The 27860-nt window shown below is 40.1% G+C and overlaps 1 protein-coding gene across 2 annotated transcripts in view; it reads left to right on the top strand.

Moving 5' to 3' along the window:
- Nucleotides 1-956: 956 nt before the first annotated feature.
- LOC106577029 (protein tyrosine phosphatase receptor type E) overlaps nucleotides 957-27860 on the top strand; it is a 57487-nt gene continuing 30583 nt past the window's right edge. The window contains exons 1-3 of one of the 2 annotated variants that reach the window (XM_014154690.3): nucleotides 957-1090; nucleotides 1175-1230; nucleotides 26919-27066. The gene's annotated coding sequence lies outside the window, so the exon portion shown is untranslated. Of the gene's footprint in view, nucleotides 1231-26918; nucleotides 27067-27860 lie in introns of both variants that reach the window. The other variant, XM_014154687.3, reaches the window with a different exon arrangement.

The raw sequence follows: 27860 nt of genomic DNA, 5'->3' as shown, positions 1-27860 counted from the left end.
GCTGAAATAGCTAAATCCACTCATTTGAACAGGTGACCACATACTTTTGTATATATGCTTTTATTTTATTTAACTAGGCAAGTCAGTTTTAAGGATAAATTCTTATTTACAATGACAGCCATCCGCACCAAACCTTAACCCAGACAACGCTGGGCCAATTGGGACTCCAAATCAAAGCCAGTTGGGATACTGCCTGGAATCGAACCAGGGTCTGTAGTGACGCCTCTAGCACTGCCTTAGACCGATGCGCCACTCGGGAACCCTATATACAGTGTATGTGTAAGCCTATGTGACCAATAAAATGTGATTTGACACACACACACTGTAGGCCTACTGTGGGAGAATCTCAATTGCATTCTCCTCGCATCCTCTCTCCTCACCTCCTTCTTAAACTCCATTGTAGGAGAAGATCAGAAGAGAGGGACTGGCTTCCTCATCCAATCAGTTTTGAGAAGGAGGCGATTGGATGATGGTGTGTGTGTATAGACAGTATGGATAGCATATGAATAGAAAGTGTGTGTGTGTTGTATAGTTGCTCTCGATTTAAGTAGGCCTAATCCTACCAGCAGATGGCTCTGTTGATATTGTAATATAGGTTTTGTATGAGAACTGGATGACAACATTAATTATACTTGAATAAACTTGATGTTGGCTAATAATTAAGTGTGTAGCCTTAATTACTTATTAATATACAAAAACTTTAGATAGGCCTTTACATAAAACGTCACATTTAGGCTACCAAAATAATAATCTCATTTAAATTTGCTTCACTTTGGGCTAGGCCCGTGTGCCTTGTGCCTGCTTATAATATATTTATTACACTTATGCTGGTACTCGTACGATATCACTTCAAAGCGTAAGGCAAGGTGGTTACAGCAAAAATACTTAATCATAGAGAAATTATTATCATGGAACGTCCAAGATCCTATCAACATCAGGAATGTGGATGATGCGTTGCTCTGCTGCGGTGCTCACTTACTGATTAATGTATGCACCCCGGGGAGGGACTAGTTCGCTCGTATTTCTAACGTAGGGACTGTCAGAAGACTTCTCTATCGGCCGAATAGCAAGAGAAATCCTCTCCTAAGAGGTTTGCGTCATGGAAGATAGGCTACATTTTCATATCCATAAACACCCGTGAATAAAAACATTAACGGAGCTTTTTTTTCCTCAGACAAGAAACCATATCATACCTCAAGACGCCGCGAGATCACATTTTCTACATCTACGGTAAGAATGCCTCTGCTTTGATGATGCCACTGTTATTCATATGCCAGCCTGAGCGTCGTTAGCATAAAACCAATTGAAATTGTATTATTGAGATATCACTCTAATGTAGGCTATCCATAGTCCACCCAATCATGTTTGACAATTAAATCCGTGTCAACGAGCTCTGTAAATAGGCCTACCGCATTAAGGCTAACGTTATATGGCAGATGTCAAAACATGTATTATCAGATTGTCCATGTAGCCTAGGTATATTGTGTGCTATCTTCGAATGCAACATGAATCAATCGATATTTTGCATACCGCTGTTCCTTAAATTGGCATGAGACAGAGGTTACCCCATGTAGGCAACGCCTACACACAGCCATACAGTAGCAGCCTACGCTACAGTAAATGTGGGTTAGTGGAGCAAGCCCGCGCCGCTTGCTCCCACCAAGAATATTCACAAATGCATTAATTGATAACGTTTGATAACTGTGAATCTAAACATTTTTAAATGGCACATTGCTGAGCCTTCAGTAGCTCATATTCACCAGCAGTAGACTCTCACAACCAGGGCCGGCTCCAGGTATAAGCGGTCTCTTTGGGCCCCCGCAACTCAGTTGGGGTCTCCATTTACAGTTGAGAGTTAGAATAGGAGAGTACACAAAGTGCAAGTTCAGAATTTGGTTGTGCATCAGAAGTTGTACTCTTGTTTTGTCAGCTACTGACAGTCGCTCAATTAGCCATGTCAGCTACCAATTTTTAGATTGGTTAGTTAGTCTAGCCAATTATCTACACTTTTAGTAATCATGCCCTAATACTGACCGGGCACAGGGCACATGCCCAGGAGCCCTGACATCCAGGGGGTCCCCATTTTGATTTTGTGAGTTATCTCACTCAGATATCATTAGTATGGCATAAGTCGTGACAAAATGTTAGAATTGCAGGAAATTTGCTTTAAAACTGCAAAAATATGTCTCCACCCGATGGCAAAATATGTACAATTGCAGGAAATTAACTTAAAATGTACATTTTTCTCTCCGCCGTCAAGAGGGGGACCACAAAAATATTTGCCCGCTTGGTGGGAGGGCCTCTCAACCAAATATTGCTTAGGGCCCCCAAAAGGCTAGAGCCAGCCCTGCTCACACCTTCAGTGAAGGAGGTTGAGGTTAGTCCACCTGGTCTAGACAGAGTTGTGAAGGGGTGAGGAGCAGAGAACACATTAATGCATATTTATTAGTAGGCTACCCAATACCGCAGGTTGCCTAAAGCGTCTAAAAATGTGCTTGGTACTGTAAATTGTTAGGGGTGCAGTAGATATGTTATTGTCAAATAAGTATTATACAAATGATTACTCTTCATTTTTGTCAGTTAAGAACAAATTCTTATTTAGAATGACGGCCTACACCGGCCAAACCCGGACAACGCTGGCTGGGCCAATTGTGCTCCACCCTATGGGACTCCCAATCACGGCCGGATGTAATACAGCCAGGATTTGAACCAGGGTGTCTGTAGTGACACCTCAAGCACTGAGATGCAGTGCCTTTGACCGCTGCGACACTCGGGAGCCCCGAGTACATAATACATAAGGACATGGAATTGTGTAAATACTTCAGCAATAACTTGTGCTCAACTCTGCATATGTTTATGTGTGCTCATCAGTGAGGTAATGTTGACTTTTCCATCTTGTGCATAACAGGAGCCTGCATTTAGCCTATCAGACAGCTTTCGGGGGGATTGGTTGATTGAATGAGTGAGTGGATTTGTTTGCATACCTTTCTAAAATCCAATCCTCTTAACAAAGGCACATAATTGAAAGGATATACCATATGCAACGAGTAATTGCTCTGTGTAATGTAAGGTAAACTCTATTAGCCTGTATAACAGTAAATAGACTATGCGGCCATATTTGGCAGTAATTGGTCCATTATTTGACATAGGCCTAGCATTCAAATGAATCAATGTTCTAATGCATGAATTATAGATGTTGTTCATTCACAATATCAGTGTAATGTCCTTCAGCACTATCCCTGATCAAATGACCCAATAAAGCTAGATAATTTTAGACTGATATACAGACGCTTTATCCAGAAGTCTATGAATAATATATTGGCTGTGACCTTCTTTCTCGACCTGGAGATATGTGGGATGGGATTAGATACAATGTGTTGCTCAAATGGAGATTATTAATTTCATGATTACTTTTTTTCCCATGTCCTGATTCACAGTCCGGGGGTTGGTAATCACTTCAATAACAGTGTCTTGCAGGTTTGTCTTTTTCTCAATTGCAATCCAGTTAGGCTGCGTTTAGACAGGCAGCCCAAATCTGATAGTTTGTTTTTGCTAATTGATCTTTTGACCAATCAGATCAGCTCTGAAAATGTGATTGGAGCCTTAAATACTTTATCTGAGACATTTCAAACACATGGCATAGTACGTGTATTTTGTGGGGAACTTGGACCTTTGCAAATGCGTACTATTCCCATGGAGTAACAACAATACCCTTTATGCTTTTGTTTGGACAAAAGATTTTACCAACTGGTTTGGTATCTCCTCAGCATTCAATATACTATGTCTACTCTTACAAGAAAGCAGAAGGAAAGGCTGATTGAAACAGCTTAGCAGACGTGTCTATTGGTTTGAGTTTCCTCAAAATGGTTTAGCATTGAGTAAGCCTACAGTGTCTTCAGAAAGTATTCACACCCTTTGACTTTTTCCATATTTTGTTATGTTACAGCCTGAATTTAAAATGTATTATATTGAGATTTGGTGTCACTGGCCGACACACAATACCCAATCATGTCAAAGTGCAATTATGTTTTTAGACGTTTTTACTAATTATTTTTAAATTAAAAGCTGAAATGTCTTGAGTCAATAAGTATTCAACCTCTTTGTTATGGCAAGCAAAAAATGTGCTTAAGAAGTCACATAATAAGTTGCATGGACTCACTCTGTGTGCAATAATATTGTTTAACTTCTTTGGGATGGGGGCAGTATTTTCACGGCCGGATAAAAAACGTACCTGATTTAATCTGGTTACTACTCCTGCCCAGAAACTAGAATATGCATATAATTAGTAGATTTGGATAGAAAACACTCTAAAGTTTCTAAAACTGTTTGAATGGTGTCTGTGAGTATAACAGAAGATTCTTTACAGGAAGTGCCCTGTCTGACAATTTGTTGTCCTTCTTTTGCATCTCTATCGAAAATACAGCATCTGTGCTGTAACGTGACATTTTCTAAGGCTTCCATTGGCTCTCTAAAGCCGCCAGAAATGGAATGGGGTGTCTGCTGTCTCTGGGCAAAGAACAGCAGCAGAATTTATAAGTGGTCAGCCTGGGGACAGTGAGACTGGAGATGCGCGGTCACGAGACTACTCCATTTTTTTCTTTCAGCCTTTGAATGAATACAACGTTGCCCGGTTGGAATATTATCGCTATTTTACGAGAAAAATAGCATAAAAATTGATTTTAAACAGCGTTTGACATGCTTCTAAGTACGGTAATGGAATATTTTGAATTTTTTTGTCACAAAATGCGCTCACGCGTCACCCTTCGGATAGTGACCTGAACGCACGAACAAAACGGCGGTATTTGGATAAAACTATGGATTATTTGGAACCAAAACAACATTTGTTGTTGAAGTCCTGGGAGTGCATTCTGACGAAGAACAGCAAAGGTAATCCAATTTTTCTAATAGTAATTCTGAGTTTAGTGAGCCCCAAACTTGGTGGGTGTCAAATTAGCTAGCCTGTGATGACCGAGCTATGTACTCAGAATATTGCAAAATGTGCTTTCGCCGAAAAGCTATTTTAAAATCGGACATAGCGATTGCATAAAGGAGTTATATGTATCTATAATACATAACAATTCTTTTAAGAATTTTGTGAACGTTTATCATGAGTAATTTAGTAAATTCACCGGAAGTTTTCGGTGGGTATGCTAGTTCTGAACATCACATGCTAATGTAAAAAGCTGGTTTTTGATATAAATATGAACTTGATTGAACAAAACATGCATGTATTGTATAACATAATGTCCTAGGAGTGTCATCTGATGAAGATCATCAAAGGTTAGTGCTGCATTTAGCTGTGGTTTGGGTTTATGTGACATATATGCTTGCTTGGAAAATGGCTGTGTGATTATTTGTGTCTATGGACTCTCCTAACATAATCTAATGTTTGGCTTTCGCTGTAAAGCCTTTTTGAAATCGGACAATGTGGTTAGATTAACAAGAGTCTTATCTTTAAAATGGTGTAAAATAGTTAATTGTTTGACAAAATTGAATTGTGGTATTTTAGTTGGTTTTGTATTTCGCGCCGTGCGATGCCATTGGCTGTTGGCTAGGGGTTCCGCTAGCGGAACGTCTGTCCTCAACAGGTTAACATGATTTTTGAATGACTACCTCATCTCTGTAACCCACACATACAATTACCTGTGCGGCCCCTCAGTCTAGCAGTGCATTTCAACCACTAAGACCAGGGAGGTTTTCCAGTGCCTTGTAAAGAAGGGCACCTATTGGTAGATGGGTTAAAATAAAAAAGCAGACATTGAATATCCCTTTGAGCATTCTGAAGTTATTCATTAAACTTTAGATGGTGTCTCAATACACCCAATCACTAAAAATCCTAACTCAGTTACCGGAGAGGAAGGAAACTGCTCAGGATTTCACCATGAGGCCAATGGTGACTTTAAAACTTAGAGTTTAATGGCTGTGATAGGAGAAAACTGAGGATGGATCAACAATATTGTAATTACTCCACAATATTAAGCTAAATGACAGAGTGAAAAGAAGGAAATTATCCCAAAGCATGCATCCTATTTGCAATAAGGCGCTAAAGTAAAACTGTAAAAACTAAAAATGGCAAAGAAATTAACTTTACGTCCTGAATACAAAGTGTTATGTTTGGGGCAAATCCAACACAACACATCACTGAGTACTACTTCATATTTTCAAGCATGGTGAATGGTGAACTTACTAAATTGAATGAGATTTTGACTGTGTGATAATAGGTTGCTTCTTGTGTAAATATTTTCTGTCTGGATTTGAATGATTTGTATGGCTGCATCATGTTATGGGTATGCTTGTCATCGGCAAGGACTATGGAGTTTTTTAGGATAAAACAATGGAATAGAGCTAAGCACAGGCAAAACCCTAGAGGAAAACCTGGTTTGGTCTGCTTTCCAACAGCCACTGGGAGACAAATTCATCTTTCAGCAGGACAATAACCTAAAACACAAGGCCTAAAATACCCCGGGGTTGCTTACCAAGACAACATTGAATGTTCCTGAGTGGCCTAGTTACAGTTTAGACTTAAATCAGCTTGAAAATCTAAGGCAAGACTTGAAAATGGCTGCCTAGTAAAGAGCAACACCAAACGTGACAGAGTTTGAAGAATAAAACAAATAATAATGTGCAAATATTGTACAATCCAGGTGTGCAAATTTCTTAGACTTACCCCGAAACACTCACAGTTGTAATCGCTGCCAAAGGTGATTCTAACATGTATTGACTCACGGCTGTGAATACTTATAGTTGAAGTCGGAAGTTTACATACACTCAGGTTGGAAGCATTAAAACTCGTTTTTCAACCACTCCACAAATTTCTTGTTAACAAACTATAGTTTTGGCAAGTCAGTTAGGACATCTACTTTGAGCATGACACAAGTAATTGTTTACAGACAGATTATTTCACTTATAATTCACTGTATCACAATTCCAGTGGGTCAGAAGTTTACATACACTAAGTTGACTGTGCCTTTAAACAGCTTGGAAAATTCCCGAAAATTATGTAATGGCTTTGGAAGCTTCTGATAGGCTAATTGACATCATTTGAGTCAATTGGAGGTGTACCTGTGGATGTATTTCAAGGCCTACCTTCAAACTCAGTGGCTCTTTGCTTGACATCATGGTAAAATCCAAAGAAATCAGCCAAGACCTCAGAAAAAACATTGTAGGCCTCCACAAGTCTGGTTCATCCTTGGGAGCAATTTCCAAATGCCTGAAGGTACGACGTTCATCTGTACAAACAATAGTACGCAAGTATAAACACCATGGTACCACGCAGCCGTCATACCGCTCATGAAGGAGGCACATTCGGTCTCCTAGAGATTAATGTACTTTGGGTGAAAAGTGCAAATTAATCCCAGAACAGCAGCAAAGGACCTTGTGAAGATGCTGGAGGAAATAGGTACAAAAGTATCTATATTCACAGTAAAATGAGTCCTATATCGACATAACCTGAAAGGCCACTGAGCAAGGAAGAAGCCACTGCTCCAAAACCGCCATAAAAAAGCCAGACTACGGTTTGTAACTGTACATGGGGACAAAAGATCATACTTTTTGGAGAAATGTCCTCTGGTCTGATGAAACAAAAATAGAACTGTTTGGCCATAATGACCATTGTTATGTTTGGAGGAAAAAGGGGAAGGCTTACAAGCCAAAGAACACCATCCCAACAGTGAAGAATGGGGGTGGCAGCATCATGTTGTGGGGGTGCTTTGCTGCAGGGACTGGTGCACTTCACAATATAGATGGCGTAATGAGGACGGAAAATTACGTGGATATATTGAAGCAACATCTCAAGACATCAGTCAAGAAGTTAAAGCTTGGTCGCAAATTGTCTTCCAAATGGACAATGACCCCAAGCATACTTCCAAAGTTGTGGCAAAATTGCTTAAGGACAACAAAGTCAAGGTATTGGAGTGGCCATCACAAAGCCCTGACCTCAATCCTATAGAAAATTTGTGGGCAGAACTGAAAAAGTGTGTGCGAGCAAGGAGGCCTACAAACCTGACTCAGTTACACCAGCTCTGTCAGAAGGAATGGGCCAAAATTCACCCAACTTATTGTGGGAAGCTTATGGAAGGCTACCTGAAACATTTGACCCAAGTTAAACAATTTAATGGCAATGCTACCAAATACTAATTGAGTGTATGTAAACTTCTAACCCACTGGGAATGTGATGAAAGAAATAAAAGCTGAAATAAATCACACTGAAACACATACAGAACATTCCCATGGTTGCACAGAGTTGTTATATGAATTTCAAGATCCACTTCCATGCTCTGACATTGTTTGCTGGAAAGATTCAGAGTGCAATCTGTCTAAGGAATAATTCAATGGTTGCCATAGATGTGCAATTATATTACAGCTATAAAATCTCTTCCTGCTGCCTTTACAGTCCCATCAGGCATGAGGCTGGACAATAGAGCATTAGGGTTGGATGGATGAAAAAGGTATGGTAGGGGAGGATGAGAGGGAGAGATTAGATGAGAGGAAGTGGATATCGATGAATTGGCCATCTCTAAGGAGAATGAGTCCAGAGAGAGGTCAAACAAGCCATTTTCCATGCTAATCTGAAATGGGAATTGGCTGTAAACTCAATCAATCAAATGTATTTATAAAGCCCTTTTTACATCAGCCGATGTCACAAAGTGGTATACTGTTTAACATTCCATGATATGTTGTCAGTGTTATCAGATTTACAGACAATAACACTAGGGAACACTGGGAACCATGTTGACATCACTGTCTGCAAATGGCAGAAAATAAACACAGAGGCTACCTCATCCATCTGTCATTATTCATATTTTAGAGTATGCAGAAGGATTTTGTGTTTCAGTCATTCAAATCTTTGCAAAGATTAAGTTGCATAGTATTGGCAGGAAGTGTTAAGGTGGCTCGCTTATATCAAAATTGATTAATTCTCAAAGAAAATTGACCTTTTTATTTTTAACTGCCCTGTATACACAAAGGTGCTGATACAATCCACACTGTTTATTTTTCAACCCCTGGTAGTAAGCAATTTGGCAAAATATTGCAGACCATACGTATTGAGTGACGCTTGCAAACCACCCTGGTATGTGTTCTACTAAAGCTGGCATAGGGGGTGCATCTGAGCTTATTGCTACTTTAAATCTGTCTTTGAGCGGCTGGTAATTAAAATTGGGAGGATAAAGTTAAGAGGCTCTAGAATGTTGTTACGCATTTGATTTAGTCTGCCTTGCGTCATTGAAATAAGTTGCTCCTGTCGATAGGAGGCCTGTTCGCGTGAGAGAAAAGAGGGAGAGAAACCTTGTATGCACTTGTATGCACGTGCATAGGCTACATCTGTTTATGGGGGAGTGAAAACATGACGCGTTGAAGTATCAACCTCAATGTGCATTTTACAATGCATTAGTCACCCTGGAGCAAACCGAGTTGATGAGGTACGCCTGGCCTTGCACTGTCCCTGGAGTATAAGCCGTGGGAGGAGGTTGGCTTGCCAAAGGAACACACAACAAAGTTTCCTTGTTGTCATAATGATACATTGTGTGGGAATGGATTTGCCTATGTTCCTTATATGGATTGTGGGACTGGGACATGTTGGTATACCAACCCTATATCCTCTGGTATAATAAATGGACTTTGCCATAACATTACTTTAATAGACAGTTAGTAGCAGCATCACAGTGAGGGGCAAGGTCATCAACAGGATGACCACCGTCAAGTCGTGATTTCATGTTGTGTGTTTTACATCAGATATCATTCACCAACTTGATGTGTGCTGATCTGACTCAGTGGAGAGGATGTTCATTAATAGGGGATGCCAGTGGTTTCAATGAGTAAATGATGGGGGAGAGAAGGAAATGTCTATTCACTTTAATGAGCCCGTCTGCATCATAACACGAAGAGCTGTTTAGCAGTCATGAATCCCAACTGTGAGAAGCTAACTTGGAACATTAGAGACTGAAACTGTAAAGTGTGTTTTATTATTATGACACTAGTTACCATGCATTTCTGTTAAAGTTGAAACCCACATTGTAGGATGATTTGTTCAGTTGTTATGCTAATGATCATGTTTTCCGGTTCCTGGTCCTGCCTTGGCTGTGGCCTAGAAGTGTCATTTTTGGTCCGCTGAAACTCAAGGGTGGGGATCTCTGGAGTCAATGGTTGAGGTTTGCTCTTCCATTCACACTCTAACTCAATCACAGACATTCATGACATGATATGCAATATCTGTGATGATAAATATGTATACCATTAGCATTTCAAATGCACACATCCACTTTGCAAAAACTCCACAAACTTCTCCACACATCCGTGTTCAGTATCTCTCTGGAAATGGCAGACCACAACTACAGATGTTGTTAGTAGCTTATGTTATACACCTGTCATTTACTGTAAAATACAGATTCAGATTCTCCTCATACATGTACTGGGATGAGGAGAATCTGAACCTGTATTTTACAGTAAATTACTGTGTAACTTGTTTATTTACATGTCACAAATTCTGCTTGGTAACTGCTACGCCATTTTTGCTGTCAATCTTCACTATAATTTCACAGGATGCAATTATATACACGCATCAATCAATATCGCAGTTCTTATCTTGTCATTGAGGTTTGGACCATGAGTAAAATAGCAAATCAAATTGTATTTGTCACATGCGCCGAATACAACCTTACAGTGAAATGCTTACTTAAAAGCCCTTAACCAACAATGCAGTTTTACGAAAAATGCCTGTAAAAAAATGAAATAAAAGTTACAACTAATTAAAGAGCAGCAGTAAAATAACAATGGCGAGGAAATATACAGGGTAGAGATTGACCGATTATGATTTTTCAACGCCGATACTGATACCGATTATTGGAGGACCAAAAAACCCGATGCCGATTAGTTGGCCAATTTTTTTGTTATTATTTTTTTATTATTATATATTTTTTTATATATATATTTGTAATTATGACAATTACAACAATACTGAATGAACACTTTTATTTTAACTTAATATAATACATAAATAAAATAAATTTAGTCTCAACTAAATAATGAAACATGCTGCATTCGCGTAACAGGTGGTCAGTCTGCCACGCAGTGTCTTCGTGGATTGCAATGTAATCGGCAATAATCGGCGTCCAAAAAGGCCTATTACCGATTTTGATAATTAATCGGCCATACAAATAGTTTGGTTAGCCATTTGATTAGAAGTTCAGGAGTCTTATGGCTTGGGGGTAGAAGCTGTTTAGAAGCCTCTAGGTTACCAAATTATGGTAACCTCTCTAAGTATACTTTATGCCACGCTCTTGATCAAGCTAGAAGTTCACCAATGTGAGAATGTAATATATTAATATTACATGAGATTATATCACAAAAGTATGGAATCATGTGACTTGCATAAACACTTACCATAAGATCAGCAGTTCTCTGTGAACCTATAGCCTGATTTGCTATTCTGCTTACCAGAAACGTATGGACAATTGCACATGGAATAGCACTTTTAACTCTTACTTCAACTAGCAAGACACTTCTCATAAAATAAAACAGAATCGTATGTCATTAGCTAAGAAGGCTGTAATGCCTTTTTAATCCATCACCGGCATGTAAAATGTCACCATTATTCAGAAATATTTCCCAACATATTTTGGCTGCTATGTGTAGGCTACGCATGGCTTGTGCACTACTTGATGCTGCGTGCTTGTGAGTATGAATTAATAATCGAGTCACAGAGGAGTGCTGCATGATGACTGCCACATGTCCTCTCTCTTCGTCAATGGGCAAATTGATTCATTATTTTGGGCTATAGCACATGCCTACTGTACACTGTAAAACTTTTCCCTGTAAATTTACAGCAGTATACTGGCAGCAGAGTTGCCAGCTAAATACTGTAATTTTGCTTTACAGCAGGGATGCTGTAAAATGATTTACAGTGAAAAAACAGTGCTGTATTATACAATATAGCATTATATTGTAAACGAATACAGTAACACAGCTATATTATATAATTACAGTCATTTGCTGGCAACTCTGCTGCCAGTATAATGCTATGATCTCTTGTTGATGTAACCTGTTAAATCCACTTCAATCAGTTAATACAGTATATGAAGGGGAATAGACAGGTTAAAGAAGGATTTTTAAGCCTTGAGACAATTGAGACATGGATGCATATGTGTGCCATTCAGAGGGTGAATAGGCAAGACAAAAATGTTTAAGTGCCTTTGAATGGGGTATGGTAGTAGGTGCCATGCGCACCGGTTTGAATGTGTCAAGACCTGCAATGCTGCTGGGTGTGTGTATTAAGAATGGTCCACCGCCCAAGGAACATCCATGACACAACTGTGGGAAGCATTGAAGTCAACATGGGCCAGCATTAATGTTCCCTCCAATTTTTGGGGGCCCTGAGCCAATTTTAGGTATTGTGAGCGGAAACTTGAATGTTGTAAGAAGACCGTAGCCAATAGGCTATTCTGGCTATTTGAGCATAATATAGGCCTACCAACAAAACCAATGGAGCAAATCTCATAACATTTTCACATGGAAATAGCTTTTGATTTCTATAATATCATACAGTAGCCTGTATGTGATGTTCAATGCAGGCCTACATTGCATGAGACTTTTAAAAACCTTTTTACATTATAAAGGGCTTGACATTAATTCAGGATTTTTTTTACTTGTTCTGTAACAAATGTGCATATGCACAGCTCTACGCTCTGATCTGAACTGATCTGAAAAGCGCATTCACTCACAGGTGATTGAAAGACCGTTAGTGGGCTACCCCAGCCAATAGGATTCTACTCTGTTGCGCTCTGGCTCTGCCTGGAACAAAATCACAGACTTAATCTTACAACAGAAATATCTAATTTACTTAAGTATCCACCATAAGTATTTACATAGACTAGAGGTCGACCGATTATGATTTTTCAACGCCGATACCGATTATTGGAGGACCAAAAAAGCCGCTACCGATTTAATTAAAAAATATAAAAAATATTTGTAATAATGACAATTACAACAATACTGAATGAACACTTATTTTAACTTAATATAATACATCAATAAAATCAATTTAGCCTCAAATAAATAATGAAACATGTTCAATTTGGTTTAAATAATGCAAAAACAAAGTGTTGGAGAAGAAAGTAAAAGTGCAATATGTGCCATGTAAGAAAGCTAACGTTTAAGTTCCTTGCTCAGAACATGGGAACATATGAAAGCTGATGGCTCCTTTTAACATGAGTCTTCAATATTCCCAGGTAAGAAGTTTTAGGTTGTAGTTATTATAGGACTATTTCTCTCTATACGATTTGTATTTCATGTACCTTTGATTATTGGATGTTCTTATAGGCACTTTAGTATTGCCAGTGTAACAGTATAGCTTCCGTCCCTCTCCTCGCTCCTACCTGGGCTCGAACCAGGAACACATCGACAACAGCCTCCCTCGAAGCAGCGTTACCCATGCAGAGCAAGTGACGTTTGAAATGCTATTAGCACGCACCCCGCTAACTAGCTAGCCATTTCACATCGGTTACACCAGCCTAATCTCGGGAGTTGATAGGCTTGAAGTCATAAACAGCGCAATACTTGAAGCATTGCGAAGAGCTGCTGGCAAAACGCACGAAAGTGCTGTTTGAATGAATGCTTACGAGCCTGCTGGTGCCTATCATCGCTCAGTCAGACTGCTCTATCAAATCATAGACTTAATTATAACATAATAACACACAACTTAGGTCATTAATATGGTCGAATCCGGAAACTATCACGTTTATTCTTTCAGTGCAATATGGAACCGTTCCGTATTTCATCTAACGGGTGGCATCCATAAGTCTAAATATTCCTGTTACATTGCAAATCCTTCAATGTTATCTCATAATAATCTCATAATACCGCTCCTCCGCTCTCTCCACTGGCTTCCAGTTGAAGCTCGCATCTGCTACAAGACCATGGTGATTGCCTACGGAGCTGTGAAGGGAACGGCACCTCCATACCTTCAGGCTCTGATCAGGCCCTACACCCAAACAAGGGCACTGCGTTCATCCACCACTGGCCTGCTGGCCCCCCTACCTCTGAGGAAGCACAGTTCCCGCTCAGCCCAGTCAAAACTGTTCGCTGCTCTGGCACCCCAATGGTGGAACAAGCTCCCTCACGACGCCAGGACAGCGGAGTCAATCACCACCTTCCGGAGACACCTGAAACCCCACCTCTTTAAGGAATACCTAGGATAGGATAAAGTAATCCTTCTAACCCCCCCCCCCCCCCCCTTAAAAGATTTAGATGCACTATTGTAAAGTGGTTGTTCCACTGGATATCATAAGGTGAATGCACCATTTTGTAAGTCGCTCTGGATAAGAGCGTCTGCTAAATGACTTAAATGTAATGTAAATATAATTACGTAAAATTCTGGCAAATTAGTTCGCAACGAGCCAGGCGGCCCAAACTGTTGCATATACCCTGACTCTGCGTGCATTGCACGCAAGAGGACACAATTTCACCTGGTTAATATTGCCTGCTAACCTGGATTTCTTTTAGCTAAATATGCAGGTTTAAAAATATATACTTCTGTGTATTGATTTTAAGAAAGGCATTGATGTTTATGGTTAGGTACATTCGTGCAACGATTGTGCTTTTTTCGCAAATGCGCTTTTCTTAAATCATCCCCCGGTTGGCGAAGTCGGCTGTCTTTGTTTGGAAAAAATAATCTTTACACTTCATATACCCTGACTCTGTTGCAAGAGAAGTGACACATTTTCCCTAGTTAAAAGAAATTCATGTTAGCAGGCAATATTAACTAAATATGCAGGTTTAAAAATATATACTTGTGTATTGATTTTAAGAAAGGCATTGAATCTGTCATTGAAAATAAGAATGTGTTCTTAACTGACTTGCCTAGTTAAATAAAGGTGTAAAAATAAAAATAAAATCGGCCAAATCGGTGTCCAAAAATACCGATTTCCGATTGTTATGAAAACTTGAAATCGTCCCTAATTAATCGGCCATTCCGATTAATTGGTCGACCTCTAACATAGACGCACCTTTGGCAGCAATTACAGCTATGAGTCTTTATGGGTAAATCTCCAAGAGCTTTCCACACCTGGATTGTTAAAAATCCTTCAAGCTCTCGTTGTTTATCATTGCTAGACAACCATTTTCAGATCTTGCCATAGATTTCAAGTAGATTTAAGTTAAAACTGTAACTCACCCACTCAGAAACATACACTGTCTTCTTAGTAAGCAACTCCAGTTTATATTTGGCCTTGTCTTTTAGGCTGTTCTGCCTTATCAAGCAAAAAAGCAGTAATTGCTCATAGCCTGGTCCTGAGAAAATGGCTTTTATTTACCTTGGTTTCACATTAACATTATGCAGTTACTGCTAACATGACCCGAATTTTCTCCAAAACACAATACAATAGAGGCAGGATTAAACATGATTAAACATGTATTTAGTGTAGCAAAAATGACATTAGCTCATTTTCGACCAAATGAGCAGTTACTGCAGTTTTGCTTGGTAGGGCAGTATTGTCCTGCTGAAAGGTGAATTCATCTCCCAAGTGTCTGGTGTGAAGCAGACTGAACCAGGTCTTCCTCTAGGATTGTGCCTGTCCTTAGCTCCATTCCGTTTGTTTTTTTATCCTGAAAAACTCCCCATGTCCTTAACGTTTACAAGCATATGCATACCATGATGCAGCCACCACTATGCTTGATATGAAGAGTGGTACTCAGTAATGTGTTGTATTGGACACTTAGCATATAGGACAAAAAGTGAATTGCTTTGCCACATTTTTTGCAGTATTACTTTAGGGCCTTACTTCAAACAGGATGCATGTTTTGCAATATTTGTATACTGTACAGGCTTCCTTCTTTTCACTCTGTCAATTAGGTTAATATTATATTATAATTACAATGTTGTTGATCCATCCTCAGTTTTCTCTTATCCCAGTCATTCAACTCTGTAACTGTTTTTTAAAGTCACCATTGGCCTCATGGTGAAATCCTTGAGCGGTTTCCTTCCACTTCGGCAACTGAGTTAGGAAGGACGCCTGGATCTGTATAGTGACTGGGTGTATTGATACACCATCCAAAGTGTAATTAATAACTTTAGCATTTTCAAAAGGATATTCAATGTCTGCTTTTTTTATTTTACCCATCTACTAATAGGTGCACATCTTTGCAAGGCATTGGAAAAACTCTCTGGTCTTTGTGGTTGGATCTGTGATTGAAATTCACTGCTCGACTGAGGGACCTTACAGATAATTGTATGTGTGGGGTGCTGAGATGAGGTAGTCATTCAAAAATCATGTTAAACACTATTATTACACACAGAGTGTATCCATGCAACTTTTTGTTTGACTTGTTAAGCAAATATTTACTCCTGAACTTATTTAGGCTTGCCATAACAGTTGAAAACTCATTGACTCAAGACATTTCAGCTTTTCATTTTTAATCAATTTGTAAACATTTCGAAGAATAGAATTCCACTTTGACATTATGGGGTATTGTGTGTAGGCCGGTGACCAAAAAAATCTATTTAATCCATTTTAAATTCAGACTGTAACAACAAATTGTTGAAAAAGTCAAGGGGTGTGAATACTTTCTGAAGGCACTGTGTATACACATGAATATTTGGTCTTTAATTTCACTTGTACTTCTAGAGGCCTTAACAAAAGCTTCCAAAGTTGCCGTAACTACAGGGCAAAACAAACTAAGGACATGGCAAATAGACGTGTTAGCTGCTGAAAACGATGTGCACGCTTCAATGGGGCAGAAGCCAGTGTGTTGTGATTTTTGAATGGCAAGATCGGGCCAGATAGCTAGCAACAATGACAAGAAGCTGCCATATGAGGAATCGTAGGTGGCTCGTTTCGGCTAATTTTATCTTGTTCATGATAACATGCCTTCCCTGTAGCTCAGTTGGTAGAGCATGGTGTTTGCAACGCCAGCATGGTGTGTGCAATGCCAGGGTTGTGGGTTCGATTCCCACGGGGGGCCAGTACAAAAATAAATGCATGAAATGAAATGTATGCATTCACTACTGTAAGTCGCTCTGGATAAGAGCGTCTGCTAAATGAGTAAAATGTAAATAACATGTCTTGTTTTCAGGTGTTTTGACTGATGACATGTCTATGCTAATATAGCTAAAATTCACTATCTCATGTAATGGGTGCATGCTGGTGGCAGGGAAGTCAGGCGCAAGAGAACGAACTTGGTATAAACGGAGTTGTTTAATAAGTGCTCACAAAACTCCGAAAACCAAAATATACAAAATAATATAAGTGGGTAAAAAACCCGTCGCGCACCAGAACATAACTTGCACATCACATACAAACAATCACCGACAAGGACATGAGGGGAAACAGAGGGTTAAATACACAACATGTAATTGATGAGATTGGAACCAGGTGTGATGTAAGACAAGACGAATGGAAAATGAAAAATGGATCAGCGATGGCTAGAAGGTCGGTGATGTCGACCACCGAACACCGCCCGAACAAGGAGAGGGACCGACTTCGGCGGAAGTCGTGACATCTCAGGGGTCTTAAACCTTTTCCTGGCCAGGGACTCCCTCCCAGGCAAACCAGCGACCTAGGGACACCCATCATACGTTAGCAAAACATTTTTTTCACATGTCTTGTCATCAGGTGAATGATAATTTCAAGGAGTAATCAACATTTTAAAATGAATTGAATTGGTAGATAGTTTTTCATTATTTTGAACTCACCACATTATAATTGGAAGAGGAAGTGTAACTCTAACATAGCCTATTAGCGAGACTGTTAACCCCAAACACATTTTCACTTAGAGTAGCTGTTTAGCTGGTTAATTATAGGTTAGTCATGTGTTGGCAAAAATGTATGTTCAAGTCAAGAAAGCTTACCAGCAGCTAGCCTCTTTGCTATGGGAGACATGTATAACATTACACATTGATCTGTAGAGATCTCTCGGAGCGAAGAGGCTAACCAACAATCAGCGGCACTTGCCGCACTCAGGGGTGTCATGCACCAATTATTTTAGAGGTGGCACAAAGTACGTGAGGATGGAGGGAGGGTGTTTGGAGATTTTAGAATTTTCAAACACCTGAAACAGCATTTTCCTCCAATCTAGAGCCACAATTATTATGCCTAATTCTATGTAAAAAAATATATTTATATTTTTCTGCATAGGTTATCTAAGCATACCTCTTTACCTGTTCAATTGTGATTCTAATGAGGGTGTCTTTCAGATTGTTATAAATCACACAGTATTAATCTGCAGGTAAAGTTAACCAACCAGCTAGCTAACAGTAGGCTTTAAATAGCAATGCAAACGAATTTCTGACAAAATGAGATACGATTTATAACATTAGCTGGCGTTAGATACCAAGTAACTAACATTAGCTAGCTAGCTATGTTTAATGTCGGCTAGCTAACATTAGCTAGCCAGTCAGTTAACGTTAGCAAGCCTGTCAGTTAACGTTAGCTAGCTTGCTAACAGTAGGCTTTAACTAGCAATGCAAATAACATTGTAACAAAATTAGATACAAATAATATCTGTACACAAATCTAATGTTAGCTGTATACGTGGATGAATTCTTCCCCAGCAGACTGGAACTCCTTTGATTAAGTAAAATGACCTGATCAGCTTTTATCATGTTTTTCCTTGCTTGTTATTGTTCATCTACAATTTAGTTTTTCACAGTCTTGTATGGAGTGTGTCAGTAATTACTATATTTGTGACTTTCAGTGCTGTTGTACTTGTTTGAAAAACTCACTTATTTGTCATGGGGCAATCCTTTTTATGTAATTATGTTGCCATTACAAAAACTCAACTCACAGAATGTAAAATCACATCCATCTTTTTTTGTGGGGGGTCCAGGGAGATTAGGTATGCTTTGGCTATTCAGAGTATTTCATTAATTGTTAGAAACATCCTTTGTCATGGTATAGAAACAGACACAATGTTGTAATGTGTATATTTAAATTCTTAGGACATATACTAGGACCTCATTGTGATTTTTAGTAATGTTGCTTTATTTCAGACATGTATGTTGTAGTCTCATCAGTAAACTGGTCAGATTAAGATATGGACTTAATCCACACTGCTTCAATTCGAAAAATGTATACTCCAGCCCAAAAAATGATTGCATTAAGAATATGTAGATTTATTAGTTTATGTATTTTTGTTCTGCGATTAGTCAGTGTACAAAGATGGGAAACATTCAGCCAGGGTCAATCCGCTTAAAACCATTTTAAGAATATAAAGTAAGTTTTATGTTTTCATACATTGAAGAATGTAAACAGCTGTCTTATGTTGTGTAGTTAAATATAGTGCATTCGGAAAATATTCAGACCCCTTGACTTTTTCCACATTTTGTTACGTTACAGTCTTATTCTAAAATGTTTTAAATACATAAAAATCCTCAGCAATCTACACACAATAACCCATAATAACAAAGCAAAAACACGTTTTCAGAAATGTTTGCACATTTATTCAAAATAAAAACAGATACCTTATTTACATAAGTATTCAGACCCTTTGCTATGAGACTCGAAATTGAGCTCAGGTGCATCCTGTTTCCATTTATCATCCTTGAGATGTTTTTACAACTTGATTGGAGTCTACCTGTGGTAAATTCAATTGATTGGACATGAGTTGGAAAGGCACACACCTGTCTATATAAGGTCCCACATTTGACAGTGCATGTCAGAACAAAAACCAAGCCATGAGGTCGAAGGAATTGTCCGTAGAGCTTTGAGACAGGATTCTGCCGAGGCACAGCTCTGGGGAAGGGTACTAAAAAAATTCTGCAACATTGAATGTCCCCAAGAACATTGTGGCCTCCATCATTCTTAAATGGAAGTTTGGAACCACCAAGACTCTTCCTAGAGCTTGGGAGGTGACCAAGAACCTGATGGTCAGTCTGACAGAGTTCTAGAGTTCCTCAGTGGAGATGGGAGAACCTTCCAGAAGGACAACCATCTCTGCAGCACTCCACCAATCAGTCCTTTATGGTAGAGTGGCCAGACGGAAGCCACTCCTCAGTAAAAGGCACATGAAGCCCGCTTGGAGTTTGCCAAAAGGCACCTAAAGACTCTCAGACTATGAGAAACAAGATTCTCTGGTCTGATGAAACCAAGACTGAACTCAAATCCCTTAATGCCAAGCGTCACATCTGGAGGAAACCTGGCACTATCCCTACGGTGAAGCATGGTGGTGGCAGCGTCATGCTGTGGGGGTGGTTTTCAGTGGCAGGGACTGGGACACTAGTCAGGATCAAGGCAAAGATGAATGGAGCAAAGTACAGAGATCCTTGATGAAAACCTGCTCCAGAACACTCAGGACCTTAGACTGGGGCAAAGTTTCACCTTCCAACAGGACAACGACCCTAAGCACACAGCCAAGACAATGCAGGAGTGGCTTCAGGACAAGTCTCTGAATGTCCATGAGTGGCCCAGCCAAAGCCCAGACTTGAACCAAATCGAACATCTCTGGAGAGACCTGAAAATAGCAGTGAAGTGATGGCTACATAGCATATAATAAAGTAGGTTTTCATTTGATTTACAATTTTAAAGATGCACTATGCAGAAATGGCTTCACCATTTCCTGGTTGTTAAAATTCTAATAGTTCGCCTAATTTCCATTCATGTGACAAAACAAACAAGTATTGTATAGAGAGCAATGCTCCCTCTAAGCTGTGCGCGTGCACAGCCGTGCACCTCCTCCAGAACTGCCACGCAGAAGAAATGCCAGGCCGCACAGATACGCAAGAGTTTGAACTTCACTGAGTTCGCCCCATATGTTTTTACTATATAGATCAAATGTTTTTCTGTCATCAAATAAACATTATATCAGCCCCTTTTCAATGCAACAAACCAAAACAAATCTAACTTTGCAGGATTTAGTCTGTTTTGTTGTAGGCAAAGCCAGAGCACAATGGAGTAGAATTCTATTAGGAGCTGTATTTCAATTACACGCAAGTGAATGTGCTTTTCAGATCAGTTCCGATCAGAGTGCAGAGCTGCAAGTGTGCACATTTGTTGACATTATTTGCTTGTTAGCGAGTTATTAGCCCAGTTGTAGATAAGTGTATATAGTAGATCAGCAATGGGGAGTTACTCCTTCATACAAGAGCAAGACCTAAAAGTTGCTCAGTGCCCCAAATAATTAGAGGGAACACTAGTAGAGAATCATTGTACCATCTACAGTGCTTTCGGAAAGTATTCAGACCCCTTGATACTTAATACTTTCCGAATGCACTGTAAACCGACCTCTGTGAAATATTTCCATAACCAAAAATATTGTGTTTTCAACCGTTAGAAGCTGGTGTAAAAAACACAAAAATGAAACTAGAAACTGGTGTACAAAACCAAAAGTAAAAAACACAAAAATGAAACTTAAGAACTGGAAGCATATAATTAGCACTTCTTAGACTTCTTAGACTCAATGAGAGTGACAAATCTATAACTAACTTTTCTTAGACTTCTTAGACTCAATGAGAGTGACAAATCTATAACTAACTTTTCTTGCACAAAAAGCTTGCACAAAAAGTTACATATCGCAACTTTAATATGAAAATGCAATACCAAGCTTTAAAACATGATCCTAAATATACGCATCAACTTTATGAATACCGTTGATCAGTTAAAGCTGTTTTAATATCGGCGTTTCAGCATTAAATACTCTGAGATGATTGTTTCATCCTACAATTAAAACACTTGATGAAATGAATTTGCTAATCACCAAGACCTAGAGTCAGGTGTGTTAGGGCAGTTAAAATATCTGCACACCCACTTCCAGGGAATAAGATTGAATATCAAATCAAATCAAATGTTATTTGTCACATGTGCTGAATACAGCAGGTGTAGACCTTACCGTGAAATGCTTACTTACAAGCCCTTAACCAACAATGCAGTTTTAAGAAAAATAAGATATTTACTAAATAAACTAAAGTAAAAAAAACAACAAAAAACAATAACGAGGCTATATACAGGGGGCACCTGTACCGAATCAATGTGCGGGGGTACAGGTAAGTCGAGGTAATTGAGGTAGTATGTACATGTAGGTTGGGGTAAAGTGACTATGCATAGATAATAAACAACAAGTAGCAGCAGCGTAAGAAAGGGGGGGGGGGGGGGGGGGGGGTCAATGCAAATAGTCCGGGTAGCCAATTGATTAGCTGTTCAGCAGTCTTATAGCTTGGGGGTAGAAGCTGTTACGAAGCCTTTTGGAGCTAGACTTGGTGCTCCGGTACCACTTGCTGTGCAGTAGCAGAAATAACAGTCTATGACTAGGGTGGCTGGAGTCTTTGGCTATTTTTAAGGCCTTCCTCTGACACCGCCTAGTATAGAGGTCCTGGATGTCAGGAAGCTTGGCCCCAATGATGTACTGGGCTGTATGCACTACCCTCTTTAGCGCCTTGCGGTCAGTTGCCAAGCAGTTGCCAAACCAGTCAGGATGCTCTCAATGGTGCAATTGTATAACATTTAAGGGATCTGAGGACCCATGCCAAATCTTTTCAGTCTCCTGAGGGGGAATAGGCGTTGTCGTGCCCTCTTCATGAACGTCTTGGTGTGTTTGGACCATGATAATTTGTTGGTGATGTGGACACCAAGGAACTTGAAGCTCTCAACCTGCTCCACTACAGCCCCATCGATGAGAATGGGGGCATGCTCGGCCCTCCGTTTACTGTAGTCCGCGATGATCTCCTTTGTCTTGATCACTTTGAGGGAGAGGTTGTTGTCCTGGTACCACACTGTCAGGTCTCTGACCTCCCTATAGGCTGTCTCATCATTGTCTGTGATCAGGCCTACCACTGTTGTGTCGTCGGCAAACTTAGTGATGGTGTTGGAGTCGTGCTTGGCCATGCAGCCATGGGTTCAACCGGGAGTACAGGAGGGGACTAAGCACGCACCCCTGAGGGGCCCCCGTGTTGAGGATCAGCGTGGCAGATGAGTTGTTGTCTACTCTCACGATCTGGAGGCGGTCTGTCAGGAAGTCCAGGATCCAGTTGCAGAGGGTCTCAGGGTCCTTAGCTTAGTGATAAGCTTTGTGGGCATAATGGTGTTGAATGATGAGCTGTAGTCAATGAACAGCATTCTGGATACCAGTGGTTAAGAACACGGAAGCCCTTTCATGTGGAGGCATTTCAAATAAGTTAATGAAGATGGAGGGTATCAGTTAATGTGCAATTACTGCTCAAAAAAGTTTTGCAAAAATGATACAAAGTTGCAGTTTCATTTGAACAACTGTAAAAATTGCCCAGAAAGCTTTAAAGAGAAGTCACTACAACCCTCTACTTAACCTTCAACTCTCAGCACAGACAACCAAGATGACACAACATCAACATCTGAGTCAGCAGCAACTACCCATGGTATGGATAGGGCTCCCGAGTGGCGCAGCGGTCTTAGGCACTGTATCTCAGTGCTTGAGCCGTCACTACAGACACCGTTGTTCGAATCCAGGCTGTATCACAACTGGCCGTGATTTGGAGTCCCATAGGCTGGCGCACAATTGCCGCAGGGTTTGGCCGATGTAGGCCGACATTGTAAATAAGAATTTGTTCTTAACTGACTTGCCTAGTTAAATAAAGGTTAAATATAAAAACAAAAAATTATTTAAAAAAAACAAGCAGAAAGCAGATGAATGCCTGGCTTGAGCCATCTATGCCACATGCTCCCTTCTCATGCTTACAATCAATGTTCACTGGAAAAGATTCTTGAACATTCTATGTCCTGCATACTCCCCTCCAACCAGGCATGTTTGTCAACCAACTTGTTGCAGTCAGAACATGTCAGTGCAAGAAAAGGTCAATGTCATTATTGACAAGGCAGAATGTGTTGCTATGATAGATGCTCCAATGTATGTGGGGAAGGTATTATCGATGACATTTTCTGCACTCCCCAGCCAGTGTTTTACAAAAGCATTGACACAAAAATCAACAGACACATAAGCAAATTCATTGCAGATGAGCTGATAAGTATGTTTTGCCGTAGTTACAGACAATGTGGTATATATGAAAGCAGATTGGAGACAAGTCGAAGAAGCCTTCCCTCACATCACTCCAATTTGCTGTGCAGCACATGGTCTCAATGGTCTCCTGGGAGACATCATGGGCCTGGAAACCATGCAGACCTTGTACAATAAAGCCTACAAGGTAGTGAAATATGTCAAAGGGAAATGGATGGCCTCAGCAATGTTTGGAGAAAAACAGTGTGAAAACCAGAAAAACACCTCTCAAACTGCCCTGCAAAACCAGATGGGGCTCCTCTGTAATAATGTGCACAAGCCTTCTAGAAGGGAAAGTGTCCCTGCAAGATATGGCCATCTCAGAGTCCATAGAAATGAATTCTACCATCAAGAAGACATTCCTTGACGATGTGTTTTGGGAGCACGTTGGCATCAACCTGACCTTACTCACCCCAATTGCATCTGCCATTAACCAGGTGGAGGGAGATGGGGCAGTCTTGTCAGATGTTTAATGGTTCTTCACAGATCTGCGTGAGCAGATTGGTGCTGCACTGACAACGTCTTTGCTGGATGAAGCAGAAGAAGAGGCAATTTTGGAAATTATTGACAAAGGGCAAGACTTCTGCACCAAGCTCATCCATGCAGCTGCCTTTTTGCTGAATACAAAATGTGCCTGAAAGCCTCCAATTGTATCTGCAGCGCAGATAATGTCAGCATACGACATGACTTCATCCATGGCACACCACCTTCAGCTGGATGAGGGGACGGTTCTGGGGAGTTTGGCCATATTCAGGACGTAGGATGGCTTGTGGAAAGATGATGGGTTTTGGACTTCCGCTGAACACATCTCTGCGTCAAGCTGGTGGAAGGTACTCTGTAGCTTTGAAGCCTTGTCCTCCATTGCCTCAATTATACTGCAGATGCTACCTACATCTGCTGCATCAGAGCACAATTGGTCACTCTTTGGGATTGCGCACGCCAAGGTAATTTTAGTTTTTATAATGAATTGATGATGTGCTGGTTTTATTGTCACTGTATTTGTGTATTTTTTGGTGTTCTATGTATTGTACGCATCTTTTCTTGGTGTCCAATAAGCTGACCACCGAAAGGGTCCAGCAAATGGTGGCATTTCATTCCAATCTGAAACTGTTTGAGCCAATAACAGATGTCACAACACAAGATGAATGTGACTCAAAGGAATATACACTTGAAAGTGACTCAGAAGAATATACACTTGAAAGTGACTCAGAAGAATATACGTACACTTGAAAGTGACAAAAGATACACTTGAAAGTGACTCGGAAGGAAATAAGGATGATGGAGGCCAGTCCCCCGAGAACTAATGTCTGGAAAGGAGAATGCAATAAAAAAAAAACTTTATATATTTTATTTAATTTAAGATTATTTTCAACAAGAAAAGCCACCATTTCCATATATCAGAAATACCTGTATACTGTATTTCTAAAAGCTATTTTTATTTTACTATGTGGATATATCTTAGTTGCAAATGTTTTGTGCCTGCACTGGTGGCAGTAGTTAAAATTCATGATGTTCTATATGATCTATCTACTCATGGACAAGATGGACACAGATGTAAATAATGTGAACAAAATATTAATAAATATATTTTTTAAAGGATTCAAATATAAATTACCGAAGTTACAAAAGATTGCCATCAAGTCCATGTGAATTATCAAAGTTACTGAATATTCCGGTAGCTTTAGTAAACAACCGGTAGCTTTGCAACCCTAGTCCCACCCTTGTTCCTAGAGGCCCCATTCACCCATCACGGCTTTGTATGAGTGGGCTTCTCCAACTGGGATCACTGGTTCACCTCTGCTCTGACTCAGTGGCCGGTCGCTAAACAATCTGGCTTTGTGTCTCCACCTGTGGGTAGAGGAACCCTGTGTTGGGAGAGAGGGAGTATGTGGGCACTCAGAGCCATGTTCTCTCCTTCATACATGGCTAGAGCCATAGAGTAACGTCATAGTCAAGGCTTTGTTTTGGGCACTCAGATTCCAAAATGCTACAATGTGTAGCAATACTTAGCTTTTTAGACCATATTGGAATGAAGCACTGCCAATTCCAAATATGTATAGAATTGGATGTGTTTTGTCTATGCCATGACAATCACAGTATTGTAAAGGTGTTAGTCTTGGCTATTGTGTATATTTTTTGTGAGTATTTATTGTCTCTATTGTTGAGAGTTAACATAACGGATTGTATATTCCTCACACTTTTCCTCTGAATTTCTGTCCGTGGGTGGGATTAGATTGGTAAACTTAACAATTAATATCTCTTGAAATTGACATGTATTTCTTTGCCATGCTGTGTGGGCTAGATTAAAGTGGTTTGTCACAGTCCAGACAAAGAAACAGAATGACGCACACACAGAAACACACACACACACAAACATACACACACACACACACACACACGTGTGAACACTACACCACTTCTCTCTTTCTCTCGCTTTACCACTCTCCCTTCTCTCTCACCCACAATGTCTAGAATAGTACAATCTCTCTCTCTCTACGGTACAGTTCACTCAAATAGACAGACTCCCACTCCTTCTGTACACAGGAAGTAGCGTTATTAGTTTGTTCATCCCTTAGACTTTTCCTCTGTCAGGCCCAAACAATGAACAGGAGAAAAATCCCTATGACTAACAAGCAAACAGAGTGGAGTCCAGGTCATGACTTCATTCATTTACTTCCCTGGTCTTTCTAAAGCTACTTTGAATGTACTATTTCTGGGGGTCTCACCATGGTGAGGAAGCAATAGAGCTTTCTATAGCTCCTTTAAAAGCAGCAACCATGGTATTAACTGGGATCTAACCTTTTTTCTTGTCCTGTCTTTCTTCAGGTGGTATGCATTTATGTAGGTCACTGAACTCGAGCCTACTTTACTCTGTGACATGGCCTAAAACCCTGAAGTCCCCTGAAACCCAGCTACTGGACCTTAGCTACAGGAATAGTGTGTCCTAATCACATCTACTACTCTCCCACCAGACCCAGTACCTCCTGAGACAATGTGAATGTGGACTGGGTTGTGGGTACAGAATCCCAGGGGGCCGGTCAGGAAGAGAATCAGACCTTCTGGCTGCTATGGACTATTGGATTAACTCCTACTGAATCCGGTCAGCTCTGCTTTTAAACTGTGAGTAACCCCTGAGTCGATTTCATTTCAACTCAGGCAATTTAGGACATCAATCTAAATTCATTATTTTAATGTAAAGGGACCCTTGTTTTCAGTTAGGATTTCAATTCAATTCCTGAATTGACTTTTGACCCTGACCATGCTCCCGACCATAATGATTAGTGATGTATAGGAGATTATGGAAATAAGATTATGTCACAGCTTCAATATTAATGCATTTTATGCTGTGATGACTTGCATGTATGGATAAGCTTAGCGCATGTTGGCTGAAAACAAAGCCCATAACCGAGAGGCTCAATACAGTATCATGCTTCTGAATAGACAAATATTCAACCTTCCTTCATACCACAACAACAGAAATATAGCCGTTCTTACGACAATGGATTTCATCGAGTTATGAAGCGTGGAGTGGTGATCCAGATACTTATCTGTAGCATGGCCTGCTACTTGCCAGTGAAGCCACCCTTCGCTTTAGTACTGTTGCTGTTTGTCTAATAGGGACGTTTCTCATTATAGCTGCTAATACATAGCTTCTGAAGCCTCTCATCTCATCTCTCCTCTCATCCTCCCCTCCTCTTTTTACTTGCTCCACTGACATGTATTTGTTCTCCAGGTCCAGTGTCTGCTCTAGCAGACAGCCATGCTTCTGTGGTTGCTCTCCACTGTCTTTGTTCTTTCTCTCCTTGTAAAAAACTAACATTTTGTGTGTCATCCATCTTTAATCCCTGAAGCAAAGATGCTGCTTTTAGGTTTTATTGATTCATGAAGAAACCTGAACTTCAATGGATGTGGGT

The sequence above is a fragment of the Salmo salar genome, chromosome 18 (genome assembly GCF_965601325.2).
Source record: "Salmo salar chromosome 18, fSalSal1, whole genome shotgun sequence".
NCBI classification, from domain to species: domain Eukaryota; kingdom Metazoa; phylum Chordata; class Actinopteri; order Salmoniformes; family Salmonidae; genus Salmo; species Salmo salar.
This window is presented reverse-complemented; position numbering and strand designations above follow the sequence as displayed.